This window comes from Apium graveolens, chromosome 1, assembly GCF_009905375.1.
Source record: "Apium graveolens cultivar Ventura chromosome 1, ASM990537v1, whole genome shotgun sequence".
Lineage (NCBI taxonomy): Eukaryota > Viridiplantae > Streptophyta > Magnoliopsida > Apiales > Apiaceae > Apium > Apium graveolens.
The window spans coordinates 99942843-99958411 of NC_133647.1; the positions used below are offsets into that span (position 1 = coordinate 99942843).

Sequence of the window (15569 nt, forward strand, 5' to 3'; positions counted from 1 at the left end):
ACTCATTATTTGTTGAACACCATAGTTGGTCAGAGAATCGACCTTCATCGTCAATGCCTTAAGCTGAGCAGCGATAGCTATAGCTGTATCCACCTCCAGAGTTCCGGCTACCTTGCCTTGTGGTAGTCTCTGAGTTGGATTCTGATATTCATTAGCAGTCATCATCTCAATTAGCTCATAAGCTTCCTTATAGCTCTTAGACAATAAGGCTCCACCTGATGCTGCATCGAGCATATGTCATGACTGTGCTTCCAAACCATTATAAAAGCAATTGATCACCATCTACTCAGGCATTCCATGATGAAGACACTTCCTAAGCATCTCTTTATAGCGCTCCCAAGCTTCACATAAAGATTCACCGGATTGATGCATAAATTGAGTAAGGGCATTCCTGATTGCAGTTGTCTTTACCATAGGGAAGAATTTAGTGAGGAATTTCTGAGCAAGATCCTCCCATGTCGCAATAGATCTGGTGGTACAGAGTGCAACCAGCTCTTAACTTTATCCCTCAGAGAGAATGGGAAAAGTCTCAGTTTCACAGCATCTTTAGAAATATTATTGAACTTGAAGATGTCGCAGATCTCGATAAAATCCCTAATGTGCATATTGGGATCTTCCGTTGGAGAACCCCCAAACTGGACTGAATTCTGTACCATTTGAATCGTGCCAGGCTTAATCTCAAAGGTATTAGCTGCGATAGCTGGCCTGACAATGCTAGATTGAATGTCATTGATCTTTGGTTGAGAATAATCCATCAACGCTTTCATTGCTACTGTTGGTTCTCCCATTGTAATGATCACTTCTTCTTCAACTTTCTCAACTTCTTCAAAAACTTCTTTTTCCTCTTCTTCTACTTCCTTATCTCCTTCAATTGTTTCCTTACGAGATTGAGAACGTGTTCGCATACACGCTCACTAGAGTACCTGAAACACAACAAAGTAACCATAGTAAGTAAAGTAATTCGAGTCAGTGAACTTTAAAGACCATTGATGTCAAGAACACAAACTGAAAATTAACACCGAAGTCCCCGGCAGCGGCGCCAAAAACTTGTTCACACGAAAACACACGCGAAAATATACGCAAACGTACGCGATCACAAGTAGTATAAGATTTAATTTAAGTTCGTTCCCACAGAGACTGGTTTAAGTTAAGTTCATATTATGAACTTATGCAACAATGTATGATTATCGTTCACAGCTAAGACAAGTAACAAATTTGAGTTGATTAACTACTTAAGAGATTATACTAGCATGCATTAACTAAGATATTGAAAGTGAATTACTTATACGAGAACAAAACATGGGATTCTAACTTCATTAAATACTATATTCAAAGTTTATATCTTTAATCTTAGCATGTGATGGTGATGATAACTAATCATATAACACAAAATTAGTATACGCTATCTTTTGATATACGTATACCCTACTATTGAACATCCACAATCAAGATAGAAGCTGAGTAGACACCAATTATGCTTAGACCTTATATGTCTATAAGATTTGAAAACATAACGGTCTAAGAACAAGTTATCTATTGTGATTACATAGGGTAGGTAAGATGGTTAAAATTACTCCACGAATTATGCATGTCAATTCATACATAAACCTATGCTAGCATGGCAAGTTCTAAACCTCTATATTCACTGTCGCTTCAATAGAGATTAACAAACAATCTTAGATATTAGCTACGCATCAAAGACGAATAAGCACAACCAAACTAGAAAATCATAAATCACCACACACTAAAGATTTAGAACAATCAACTATTGAAATCCATAAATAAATCCGCTAGAACCCCATGACAACGATTAGTTCATGATCAAACACATCGTCACCATGGATTCCAATAAAAACATGATACTAAATAAGTTCAGAATACTACGTAAGTATATATAAAGTACTAGGGTTTAGAACAAATCAAAAATAAGCATCCAAAAGTATCGCCTAAATCGAAAAATACAAAAGTATGAAAATAAATCTTCTTCTCCTTAGCCGTCTCGTGTGCTCTAGGTCTTTTTAATGCTCTCTCTGACTTCCTTGTTATAAAAAATATCTTCTTATCTTTATATATAAGCCCCTGGATCACTTGGACTCTTCAAATCACCAAATCAGAGTAGAAACAGGATTCTGCAGCAGAAGTATAACGCAGGCGCGCGACTTCCTAGCACGGGTGCATTCTTTCTCTGACAACAAGGGTGCGGACGCGCTCTTTCCTAGCGCGGGCGCGCCTGCTCTCTGGAATTTTCTGCAATTTCTTCTTTTGGAACTTCATTCCTAACCTCCTATTAACATAGAATCATTGTAAAGCTCATTTCCACCTCCTGACTAGTGCTCTGTAACAACTAAACACAAAACACATTAAAAATACTACATACTTGAGTCCAAAACACCAACTTAAGCCGATATAAAGTGTTTCGAGTGGATATAAATTCCACTTATCAATAATATATCGATAATCTTCAAGCACAAGGATCATCTCGGACAATGAGAATAATCATGTCAAACGAACATCTTGAACAAATCCGGAATATTAATAGATTCGATAGTGTTTCTACAAGAATAAAAAGAAAGAATGAATAATTGATTTATCATTCATGAATTCTGGAAGGGTTCAATGAATCGATAAAAGATTAATTCAAGTTTGATAGGAATCGATTAATCAATTCGAAAGATGAATTAATGCAAGTCTTTGGAATTCATTTAGACGAACATAGAAATTTATATTTGACTGATGGAAAGTAAAGTAATTGTCCTAAACGATAGGATCAGTCAAACAAAGGAATACACATTATCTCTTTGTTACAAATAAAGAATTTATCAAGGGGTCATCTATTGAGAACTTGGTCAAAGGAAAATAATAAAGAGTGAGGCTCTAGCAATAAATTCACAAATATTCATCATCAACATGCAAAATATATATAAACCGTCACAAATAGGAATGGGAGCAGAGAAACTTGCCTTGTCTCCAATATTAACGCACTATTAGCGAAAATTCACCTTTCCGGGTTAAACAATTCCACTTGAGTAGTTTCCAAAATAATGAATCACATCAAAATATTTTAGTAATACTAGAAAATAATTATCAGTATTAAATTCATACTATTCTGAATTATGCTTATCGCATCTGCTAGGATTCCAGAAATGTGCGTAAAAAAATAACAAAATTTTATTCTATTTTTAATCCCCTTTTTCTTACTCACACCCTCATTTTATTTAATTTTCAAAAGTTATTTAAATAAAATTCCCCTAGTGTTTTTATTTATTATAATCATATACCTTTTTTAGATTTATTCTAAAATTTACTAATATTACTTCACATCTCCACCCCTTTCACTTTATTATTATTATTATTATTATTATTATTATTATTATTATTATTATTATTATTATTATTTATCTTTCTTAAATTTTACATTTAAAAGAAATATTTATTTAGAAAAAGACCATTGTATCCCTCCTTCATCATCTCCCTCCTTCCTCCTTCCTTCACCACCATTAATTCCAGCGAGCCACCGTCCGGATTCTGTCACCGGTGACCGCCCCAAACACTCCCCTCCTTCTTTTTCTTTCTCATCTCTTCTCTCTTCTCTCTCTCTCTCTCTCTCTCTCTCTCTATCTCCGCCCCCTCTCTCTCACCATCTCGCTCATTTCTCCACCATTTGCTCCGATCTTACCACGAAAATAATCCGTTCCTCGAGCCCAATCAATCCCCCTTTTTTCCCCTTCTTTCCATCGCGTTTCCCCCACCCGAAATACCCAAAATATTATTATTACCCATTATTTTCTTAATTCTATACCAAAATATTGATTATTTCTAAACCTATAGAATACTAATATTCTTACCCAAATTGAAAATAGCAATTAACATTACAATACAACACAATTGTCATCCATTAATTAATTGATTCAAAGAATAAATGATCAAAATCATTATCTAATAAGTAATAAAAATGGTACCTTTTTGGTGAGTTTGAAAATGACTTGATCAACTCCTTAAAATAGGTAATTAATACTCCTCTTATTCTATATGTGATTTAGAATCTAAAATCCAAACTTGATTAACCACCAAAAATCACCTCTTGATTATAGTTATTAATTAGGTATTTAAGGTTTAGAGATTTTGGGGAGAAACTTTAGTGAAGTGAGAATGAACTCTAATCCCCAATTTAAGATATTTATACTACTAAAATCATACTTTTGCTAGTAAGGACCCTTACTTAATTTATTTAAGGGTACAAGTGCACTTACATATTTATTTTTAAGTACTAATCTTATTTAAGAAGCATCCTCTCCCTTATAGGATAATAAAAATATATTTAAAGAAAATACCTTATTATTTTTGGAAGTAATATTAATACAAATAATATCGCTCAAATTATTTTATGAGGTTAAAACATTTACTCTTCAAACATTCAAATCCTTTTCAAAAATATAAAATATAAAATTTATTTGAATACATTATTTTAATGAAAAATTCGGTTTCACCGAATTAAATAATAAAACGATAATAATAATAATTAAAATAAAAAATACTAATTGAGATTAAATGAAATATTAATTAAAATAAAATTAACTAAAACTAACATTGTTAATCTCTGCAATCATTTTGACTACTCCATCAAATATCAAATCAAATAGCGATATTATCCAAAAAATTTATTTAATCGATATGAGAAAATAATAATAGCAGATTATGAAAATTAACATTATTTTTTTTGGAAAGCAAATATATTAAGGGACAAACCCAATCCAAACTTACATAAAATAACCAAAATAAAATGGTCCAATTAACCAACCACTACAACTTCCACTAAACTTAATCACAAACTTACTAACTTGCCATTAGTCCACTTAAAGAAGAACATAAACTTAATAAAACATTAAAACTTAAATAAATGAATGATGGACTACCCATCAACCTTCTTCTTCCTCTTCCCTTGTTGCAGAACCATGCAGATCAGAAGCTTCAAAATCAGAGCTCCATTTCCTCAGCCAAGCCCAACATAGCACCAGCTTCTCCCGGAGCTCCAGACGCCGACAATCCCACCACAATTTCCAAATCAACCTCACCTCCAACAACTCCCATTGCATCAGCTTCTTCATCATGCGACCCTAAACCAAACCCCTGGTTTTGAGCTTCATTAATCTCTGTATCCTGGGGCAACTTATCCTCTTGTGGATCAAAGACCTCATCAACCAGGATTGCAGGCTCAATTTCACTTTGCCTGACTACCCTAAACCTCTAAGTTGTGCTTCCCAAACCCATGTCCAAATACCAAAGTTCCTCAATCCTGCCAAAATCTTCTTCCTCTATTACCATTCTATTCCAATTATTTGCCCCATACTCAACAATATATGCAGCAAGCTCATTGGCCTCCCTATCAACTAGCCACAACTCGCACTTATAGTTTTTATCAGCCTTCCTCTAATTAAGTTTCCATAACACATGTTCATAATTGAGGTCTCCCTGCCTCCACTGTAGAGTTGAAAACATCCCAATAAACATCAACATGGTCCATCTCAAGAATGATCTTCTTATAGCCTTTATAGTAGGCCTTCTTCAGACCTTCCAATAGAGCATGGAACTCATTCTCTCTCTGATCCTCAAACCCTCAGGATCCCCCAGTCATATGCAAAATAACCCCTACAGAGTCCCTAAAAACAGCCCCAATAACTGAGTGCCTCCCATTTGGCAAAGCTTCTTGGGAGAAGAAACTATGCACATTACATTTGATCACTCCCTTGCTGGGCATCAGCTACCTAGCATTGACATTTACATTCTCTTCTTCCATTTGAACTTTCTTTTTAAGAACTTAAAAGAACCTAAAAAACTCACTACTCACAACTAATAAAATTTGATCTGAACTGAACGGATTTAAGTGAATATGATGCATACAGGACCCTCTTTATATACTACTATCAGATGAACCCCCCTAAAAACTATCATTATGACTCTACAGCCCCCAAAACTACTCACCCAAGAAATCGTTTACACTTCCAAAAGGGAATCTTAAGCTTTTCATTTTCCCCAAACTAACCCCCAAGCTATCATTAAGACTCTATACACAAGTAATAATGCCTATAATATCTACTGACTTGTGATACACCACTAAAAGAATCCTAAAAAAATTTGTACAACTAATTTACTATTTAATAACCTTTAATTTATTTAAAGAAGCACCTCTTTTTGCATGCCCATCTACAACTCCATTCCAATTTCTACTAATATGCCTTAACTGAACATTAAACTGAATTTCTCCCCAAAGTTCACCTGAATATCATGAATTGTTACTTGTTTAACCACCTTCATATTATCCGAGAATATTAGAATGTGACTCTTTTTCCAGATGCTATCTTTCAGCAATAAAAGTAACACTTCTAGTGCATAGCATTCCACCTCAAATGCATTATGTACTGAAGCAGGACCAGTAAACTGCAATAAAACTTCTATTATAGCAGAATGTATTACTCCTCCAATACCAGCCATAATCTTACCTTTAGTATCTTCTTTAAAGTTGCCATCTAGAAAAGCCACAATATTAAAATTGTTCTTATTAATCAACTCCCACCATAAATCTTTCTCACTTCCTGTCACTACCCCAATTGGATTATGACTCCACCAATAAATTCTCTTTTTACTGATAATGCTATTAGCCAAAGCTCTATTTTGAATCAGAATGAAAACTTGCTTATAATTTGGAGCTTTATACTCAAATATGCAGAGATTCTTATACAACCAAATAGTCCATAAAGTAGCTATTAAAATACTGGACCAAACTGTTTTGATATCTACCTGTTGAAAGATACTTATGGACCTCCACATAGTCTCCAGATCTTCAATGTATACCCTGGAGTCTATCCCCCACCAACCTAATATAAGCAACCAAAGTTTTTTAGAAAACATGCATTTCTAAAATAGATGTTCTTGATCCTCCCGTTCCAGACCACACAATGTACATACCTTACAATCACTGAAATCCTTTATTCTGTAAGCTAACCAGAACTTAGTTGGGACAATTCTAGACTGGACATTCCAAATAAATAACTTAACTATTTCAGGCACCTTGCACTTCCATAAAAACTCTCAGTAAGCATCACAAGGTCTAGTTTCTTCTTGACTTAGCAATTCATATGCCATTCTAGTGTTAAAGGAATCCCTGATTGGTACCCAAACCAACTTATCTTTTTCATCAACCAACTGTATTAAATCAACTATCAAGCTTAATTCATTCAGCTCATCTAATTCCCAGCTTGTTAACTTTCTAGACCAAAAGACTTCACCACTCCTATCATAACAATCCCAAAGAGTTTTAAAAAGGCTTACTTCCTTGTGCTTCAGCTTGGAAATACTATACAATTTGACAAACCTATCCACAAGAGGCCAATCTTGAAACCAAAGATCCTCCCAAAATAAACCTGAGTCTACATCAACAATTATCCATTTTAAAATTACTTAAGCTCAAATAACCAATCTCAGCAAACTTAGAGACTGCCTTTTGAATGTCTTGCACCAAAACTGAGCTAGCCCTGTGATCATTCAGACTTTCTAATCCTTCACCCTTATAATAACGATATTTATCTTTAATCCACACATTCCATCCCACCTTCCTATCTGCTTGCCATTTATACCACCATTTACACAAAAACACCAAATTATTCTGTTGTAGGGAGGCTAAACCCAAACCACCCTTTTTCTTTGATTTGCATAAGGAACTCCATGCTTTCAGGTGCATCTTTCTACAATTTATTTCTTCCAACCCTGAATGATCTCCCCAAAAGAAGCCCCTTCTCATTTTTCTCTAATTGATGACAAACTCCCATTGGGACTTTATATAAAGCAAACCAATCAGTTGGAAGGCTGTTTATGATTGATTTAACTAAAGACAACCTGTCAGCTTGATTTAAACTATCCTTCTTCCAACTTGCTAATTTTCCTTTAAAGTTCTTTATAAGAGGTTTCCAAAAAACAGCTTTCATGGGACCAATATCAATTTGACTCCCCAAGTAAACTAAAGGCTAGACACCTACTTTGCAACCCAATTGATCAGCAAATAAATTTAAATCCCTCTCTGGAATATGAAAAAAATAAATGTAACTTTTCATAAAATTGATTCTCTGACCAGAGAGCAACTAAAAACATTGAAGCATTATCTTAATTCCCCAAATTAATTTTGCATTTCCTTGTAAGAACACTATAGTATCATCATCATATTGCAAATGTGTGATACACTTGCTCTCCTTACCCATCTGCACACCCTCAATTAACCCAATCTCACTAGCTTTGGTAATCATTTTGTTTAAAACCTCTCCTGCAAGATTGAAAAGCATAGGTGATAAGGGATCAATATGCCTTACTCCATTTGACATCTTAAACTCTGAAGTAGGGGAACCATTAACCAAAACAAACAATCTGATAGTCTTAAAGAAATCTTCCATCCATTGAATCCATCTACACCATAACCCCATACATTCTATTGTCTTAAATAAAAAGCTCCAATTCACAGTGTCAAATGCTTTTGTAAAGTCTAGTTTTAAGATCAGCCCTTACTCCTTGTAGATTTTAAAGAATGATAAACCTCATTAACTACAAAAATGCTTTCAGCTATATGCCTGCCTTTTACAAAACCAAACTGGCTCATATCTATTAGCTTCTCATATACTGAGCTAAACCTGGCAGCCAACACTTTTGTCAATAATTTTGTTGAGCTATCGATAAGACTTATTGGCCTAAAATCACACATCTTACGAGGAATATTCACCTTTGGGACCAGAGCTATGAATGAAGAGTTAAAACCTTTGGGAAGCACCCCCTGAGCTGGAAAATAAATTAAACCCTTCAAGAACTTTATCTTTCAAAAAAGGCCAGAATTCCTTAATATATTTCATATTAAAAATATTACTGAAAGATTGTAAAGCCAATTCTAATTCCTTCATCTCAAAGCTTTTTCCTAAGAAATTCACCTCCTCCTCACTTAATCTTCTGTCTATCAGTGAGTCCAACTCAAATACTTCATGATTCTGTGAATTGTAAATACTTCTAAAATATCTAAAGAAAGCATTTCTAACCTTCTTTGGATCACTCAACACCTTCCCATCTACCACTATTTTATCAATTCTATTTCTGCATCTTCTTTTTTGAATTACCTTAGGAAAGAACTTTGTGTTTTTATCTCCTTGCAAATTCCACTGAAATCTTGCCTTTTGCCTTAACATTGATTCCCTCTTTTTATAGCATGCCTCCAGTTTTGCATTACACTGTAAAACTTCAACCCCTCAGGAATGATTGTTGTCCAAATAATTTAGTCTTTCTTTCAATTTCTCAATCTCCACTTCCAACTGATATTTAGCCCCTTGCTCCATTGACTTAGACCTAATTTAAAATTCATCAAGAGAGCTTGAAAATTCTCCTGAGAACCATTTCCTTGACACTATTTACAGAAATTCTCCTTTTCTTTCCTGACCTCCTCCTCCCCTAACCACCAATTAAATGCTCTAAAAGGTATATGATCATTATTAATTTGTCCAACATTCATCAGTATGGGTCCATGATCAGAGATCATCCTATTCAAGGCAAGCCCTTTCCAACTGCCCATAGCAAACCAAATGTCATTTACCAAAAACATGTCGAGCCTGCTACACTTACCAATAGGACCAAACCATGTGTATTTTTCATTGATAATCCCAATATCACAAAGATTATTATCCTAAATAAAGGCCTTAAACCCCAAAAGATCCAATCTTCTGTATTTACAATTTGCACTTTCACAGTTGTCCTTAATACCGTTGAAATCTCCAACCACACAAATAATTTCATTTGTAGCAATTCTCAAGACTTCTGAAATCTCTCCCCATAAAATTCTCTTACATTGTAAGCTTAAAGGTCCATATACATTAATCACATGAAAAATTTCACCAGAAATTATGCATTTGAGCTGAACCCACTTCTAAATTTGATTTGAAGCCAATCATATCCCTTGATAACACAATTTATCCCAAGCCAAAACTAATCCTCCTGAAAAACCATCTGAATTTTGTACCAACTACCCTATTTGGTCATTATTCCATATTGCTCCCTCCCAAAAATTATTCCAGCTTACACATTTTGTTTCTTACAAACACAAGATATTTACCCCCTTCTGTCTGATTAAATATTTAATCATTCTTCTCTTCACACTACTACATAACCCTCTGCAATTCCAAGAAAATATTTTGATATTTTTTGCTGACATAGTAACCTATCTTAACTAACAATTACTATGATCTTCAAACAATCACTTACTTATAACTCTCCATGTTGCAGCTGAGCTGCAATCCTTTTAAGAACAATCTCATTATCACCTACTATAACTAAACCCATTTGCTCATCACATTCAACTATTTCCCTAGCAACTTCTTCCTTTGAGGTCTCTACTTTTCCAGAGATAGTTTCCATATATCCATCAAGCCCCAAACAAGGTCCTAACCTTCTATTCTTACCAAATCTCTTATTATAGCATAATTTAAGACCTCCTTTTATGTCAAAAGGATTTTTATACTTTTTGCACTTCTTCTTTGGCCTACCAACCCCTTTAACTTTGAGATTATCAATTCCTTGACACAGAGATCCATGAGATTGATCAACTGAGCCTACACACTCTGAGCTAGATGACCTTGCAACTACTTCCTCATGACAAGAGGAATCAGAACTTAGAAGTGTATCTCTATTTAGTTGCAAGATTTCCAACCGTGAGACTTCTCCCAAACCCTTTTTATCATTCAAATTCAATTTCAAATTACCTTCATCCAACTCTTTCAACTCTAAAGGAGATATCATCTTAGGAGTATCTAGAGCTAACCCTTTCTTTTTATCCCTTTCCAAATTCAATGCCCCTGAACTTACAACAGTGGTACCCTTATCCTCAATATCTTCAACAACTGAATAAGACTCTTCCACCTCTCTAACATTGGCTCTTTATCTTCCTCCAAATGTTTATCCTTGCAAACTAAATCCTTCTTCTTTTCCTTTACTACATGTTGGGAATATATTGTGAACTTGATGATTACATTAACAAAACACCTTAGTAGATTTAACTTAGTGAAAAATGTAGCACTCGACGGATAATCAGTTATAGTCCCGACGGATGATTCAATATAGTCCCGACGGATGACTAATTGATATCCATCGGGTGAGTAGCTTATATAACAATAAGTCATGTAGCATATTTCTGCAAACAACTTTGTATAGATTCTATAGTAGCATATGAGTCATGTTGACTTATATTAGATATGCAGAATAGGTTCATTAATTGTAAATATAAGATGTCTTGTAATTCTGCATAAGTGAAATGAAGTCAAGTGTCAAATAGCTACCCGACGGATGATGAACAAAGCTACCCGACGGATGACAAGCATGTACCCGACGGATCATCAATTCAAATGTCTTTTGACAGTGACAACACAGTCACATGTGTTGGGTGTTTGCAAAAGGAATGTGGAAGCCTGTTTAACAGGAAATGAAGAACAAAGAAGCATTACCATTTCCATGCAAGTTAAGAAGATATTCAAAGATGCTGGAATAGAGTAATGAAGCAACATAGAGTTTGACTTGATAGTTTTGTTTTATTATCCTGTCTTATTACCATAAAAACTTGGTGGTATATAAACCAAGTGTAGCTAGTAGAACAAATAACTAAGCAAACACTTTTAGAAAAGAAATAGAAAAAACCGTAATTAAGAATTTCTCTGTAGTTTGTTTGTTCACTTGTAAAGCAGCTGTGAGACAATTTGTTCTTCACAGAGTTCTTAATTCGATATATATATATATCTGGTGGATACTTTTAAATCCACCAGAAAGTTTTAAAGACTCGTGTTTTTATTACTTTATGTTTTTTATTTATTTAACTTGTGATTCCGCACCTTGCAAATCAAAACACTTATATATATAGTTTGAGTTAGAACATTTTATAGTTCAAGAAAAAGTTTACTAGAATTACATTCAACTTCCCTTCTGTAATTCTTGCTGCATTGTTAGGGACTAACAATTGGTATCAGAGCAAGCTCTTGAAGTACAAAGAGTTTAAAGATCACAACAATCAGCAAGATGAACAAGAAGGATGTTGGAGTCAAGATTCCTTTTCTGGACAAAGATAATTACCATCACTGGAAAGTAAAGATGCATCTTCATTTACTTTCTCAAGATGAGGCCTATGTGGATTGCATAGAGAGAGGTCCTCATGTACCAATGAGAGCTACAACTGGAAATGAGCCATCAGTTCCCAAGCCAAGGCATGAATGGTCAGATCCTGAAATTGAACAAGTCAGGAAAGACAAGAAGGCCATAAATATTCTGTTCAATGGAGTTGATGGTGACATGTTTGATAACATCATTAACTACAAAATAGCCAAGGAAGTTTGGGATACCATTCAAATAATCTGTGATGGCACTGAACAAGTTAGAGAAAACAAGATGCAGTTACTAATTCAGCAATATGAGCATTTCCACTGTGAAGAAGGTGAAACTCTCACTTATATCTTTAGTAGATTTCAAAAGCTACTAAATGCTCTGAAGCTGCATGGAAGAGTCTACCAAACCAAAGATTCTAACCTCAAATACCTGAGATCCCTTCCAAAAGAATGGAAACCAATGACAGTCTCATTGAGAAATTCACAAGCTTACAATTAGTTTACGCTAGAGAGACTGTATGGAATTCTAAAGACTTATGAGCTTGAAATAGAGCAAGATGAAAGAATGGAGAAAGGGGGGAAGAAAGGAGGGTCCATTGCACTGGTTGCTGAGTTAGAGAAAGAAAAGAAGATGAAGATGGAAGCTGTTGATTCAACATCAAAGGTCTGTGAAAGTAAGGGAAAAGGGTTGGTAGCTGATAATGAAGATCCATTAAGTCAAGATGACATGGATGATATAGATGAACACTTAGCATTCTTATCCAGGAGGTTTTCCAAGCTCAAGTTCAAGAAGAACTTTGGAGCAGCTAAGCCAAATAGAAACATGGTGGATAAATCAAAATTCAAATGTTTCAAATGTGGCTTGGCAGGGCACTTTGCCAGTGAGTGTAGAAAGTCAAATTCCAGCAAGAAGAAGTTTGAGCCTGTGGATTATAAATAGAAGTATTTTGTGTTGCTCAAACAAAAGGAAAGGGCTTTTAGTACACAAGAAAATGACTGAGCAGCAGATGGTCTGGATGAGGATGAAGATGTCAGCTACGTCAATCTAGCCCTAATGGCCAATTCTGATGAAACAGAGACAAGTTCTTCAAGCAATCAGGTAATCACCACTAACCTTTCACATTTATCTAAAGCTGAGTGTAATGATGCAATTAATGACATGTGTACAGAATTATATCATTTGTGTGTCACACTTACTAAGGAAAATGCTAAAATCAAAGAAAACAACTTGTTTTTAAGTGAGAGGAATAATGTGATAGAGTCTCAGTTTATTGATGATAAGTGGCATTTTATACCGCTTAGAACGTCTTAAAATGGCTTAAATTGGTGTCTTGAAATCAAGTATTTTGTGTATTTGATGCGTTTTTCTAGTGTTTATGCATTTCAGGGTATTAGTTGCATTTCGGGGGAGGAATCATCAAGAATAAGCCTTGGCATGTATTCACCATTGCGAGAGGAAAGGAATGGGCATATTACGGCGAAGAAACGGAGCAAACCTGGATTTTTTCCAGTAGAGGCATGCGCGCCCGCGCAGCAATGCTGAGCGGCCGCGCAGCAACCTGCACGCCCGCGCAGCTATGCTGAGCGGCCGTGCAGGGTCGGGGGAAAGGATAAATTGTTTTAGACTTCTACTTCTGTTTGGCTTCCAACTTCTATGTAATCTGAGTTTTATGGGACTATTATATAGGTAGATTTGAGACGTTTTCATAAGAGAGTATTAAGGGGATTATGTTTTAGATTATGTTTTACGCAAGAAGCGAAGGAGATAAGGAAGAAGACCGATTTAGCACACCGCAACGAAGAGGAAGCATATATTCTTGTGATTCTTGTTTCGTTGTAACGTTGGATGCTAGTTTTCTTGCTTTGACTTATTTACTCTTGTGACGTACTCTGTTTTAATATAATTAGTTTAGTTATTATTTTCTTGTGTTTGTTTGTCATGATTTCATATGAACCCATGATGGCGATAAGTTCTATTATGGGCTAATCGTGATCATGGGGTTGCAACGGATTTATTATGGAATTCTTTAGTTAATTATTTAATACTTTAGTGTGTGATGATTGCATGATATCTAGTATTGGTTGTGCGTATTCGTCTTATGTGCGTCGTGAACATATAAGATAGGGTGTTAATCTCTTGTGAAGCGACGGTGGATCTTGAGATTTAGAACTTGCCATGCTAGCATAGGTTCATGTACGTTGAGCATGATTAGTGGGTAACTCTAACAGTTTTATTTGCCCTATATAATCAAAAGGGATAACTTGTGCTTAAATCGTTGTGTTGTCAATTTCTGTAGACATATAGGAACTCAACATAATTGATGACTATTCAACTTCTATCTTAATTGTGGATGCTTGGTAGGATGGTATTAGTATAATGAAAGTTGGCTTTTATCAGTTTCGTGTTATTCGATTAATATCATCACTGTCACATGCTAAAGGTAATAACAATGGCTATAGAAGGAAGTAATAATGAAGTTGTGATCTCATGAGTGTTTTATTATTGATAAATTGAAGTGTTAGTTAAGTGGTTAATTGAGTAGTTAATTATAGTTAATATTTAATCAATAATTTTAAGTGTTATTATCTTAACATTGAGAAGTAATCATACATTGGTGAGTGAGTTTAATTAGACAATAATTTAGTCTGAGTCTCTGAGGGAACAAACTAGAAAGTATTCTATATTACTTGCGAACGCGTATACTTGCGTGAATATTAGTGCGTGTTTTCGCCCTAACAAGTTTTTGGCGCCGCTGCCGGGGACTCGGCGTATTTGTTTAGTTTATGTACTTACCATCATTGGGCATTAGGACTCAGTGATTAGGACGTAGTAGTTAATTACTCTTTTCGGTTGTGTTTCAGGTACTTTAGCAAGCGTTTATGCAAACTCGTTCTCGTGCTCGCAAGAGGACTTTAGATACAGCTGAGGAGACAGACGAAGTTCTTGATATTACGGAGAAGTTAGATTTTGAGGATTCGGATTCAGGAACTGAGCAAAAAGAACCAGTAAACATGGGAGATCGTATTGTTCAAGCTGATCCAGCTCTTATGGATTTTTCTCGGCCTAAAATTGATGACATTCAGTCAAGCATCCTTCATCCGGCTATTCAAGCTAACACCTTTGAAATCAAGCCGGGCACTATTCAGATGGTGCAGAATTCTGTTTCTTTTGGAGGAGCGGCAACTGAAGACCCCAACATGCACATAAGGAATTTTGTCGAGATCTGCAGCACTTTTAAGTATAATGGCGTGACTAATGAGGCTATCAAGTTGAGGCTTTTCCCATTCTCACTGAGGGATAAGGCTAAAGACTGGTTACATTCTGAACCAGCTGGGTCCATCACTACGTGGCAAGATCTTGCGCAAAAGTTTCTGGTGAAGTTTTATCCAATGGCAAAGACTGCT

General features: G+C 35.3%; 1 non-coding gene across 1 annotated transcript; it reads left to right on the forward strand.

The window, feature by feature from the left end:
- Positions 1-292: 292 nt before the first annotated feature.
- On the forward strand, positions 293-399 carry LOC141682681 (small nucleolar RNA R71). The gene has a single exon (XR_012559909.1). It is a non-coding gene; the product is annotated as a small nucleolar RNA R71 (small nucleolar RNA).
- The last annotated feature ends 15170 nt before the right edge of the window (positions 400-15569 follow it).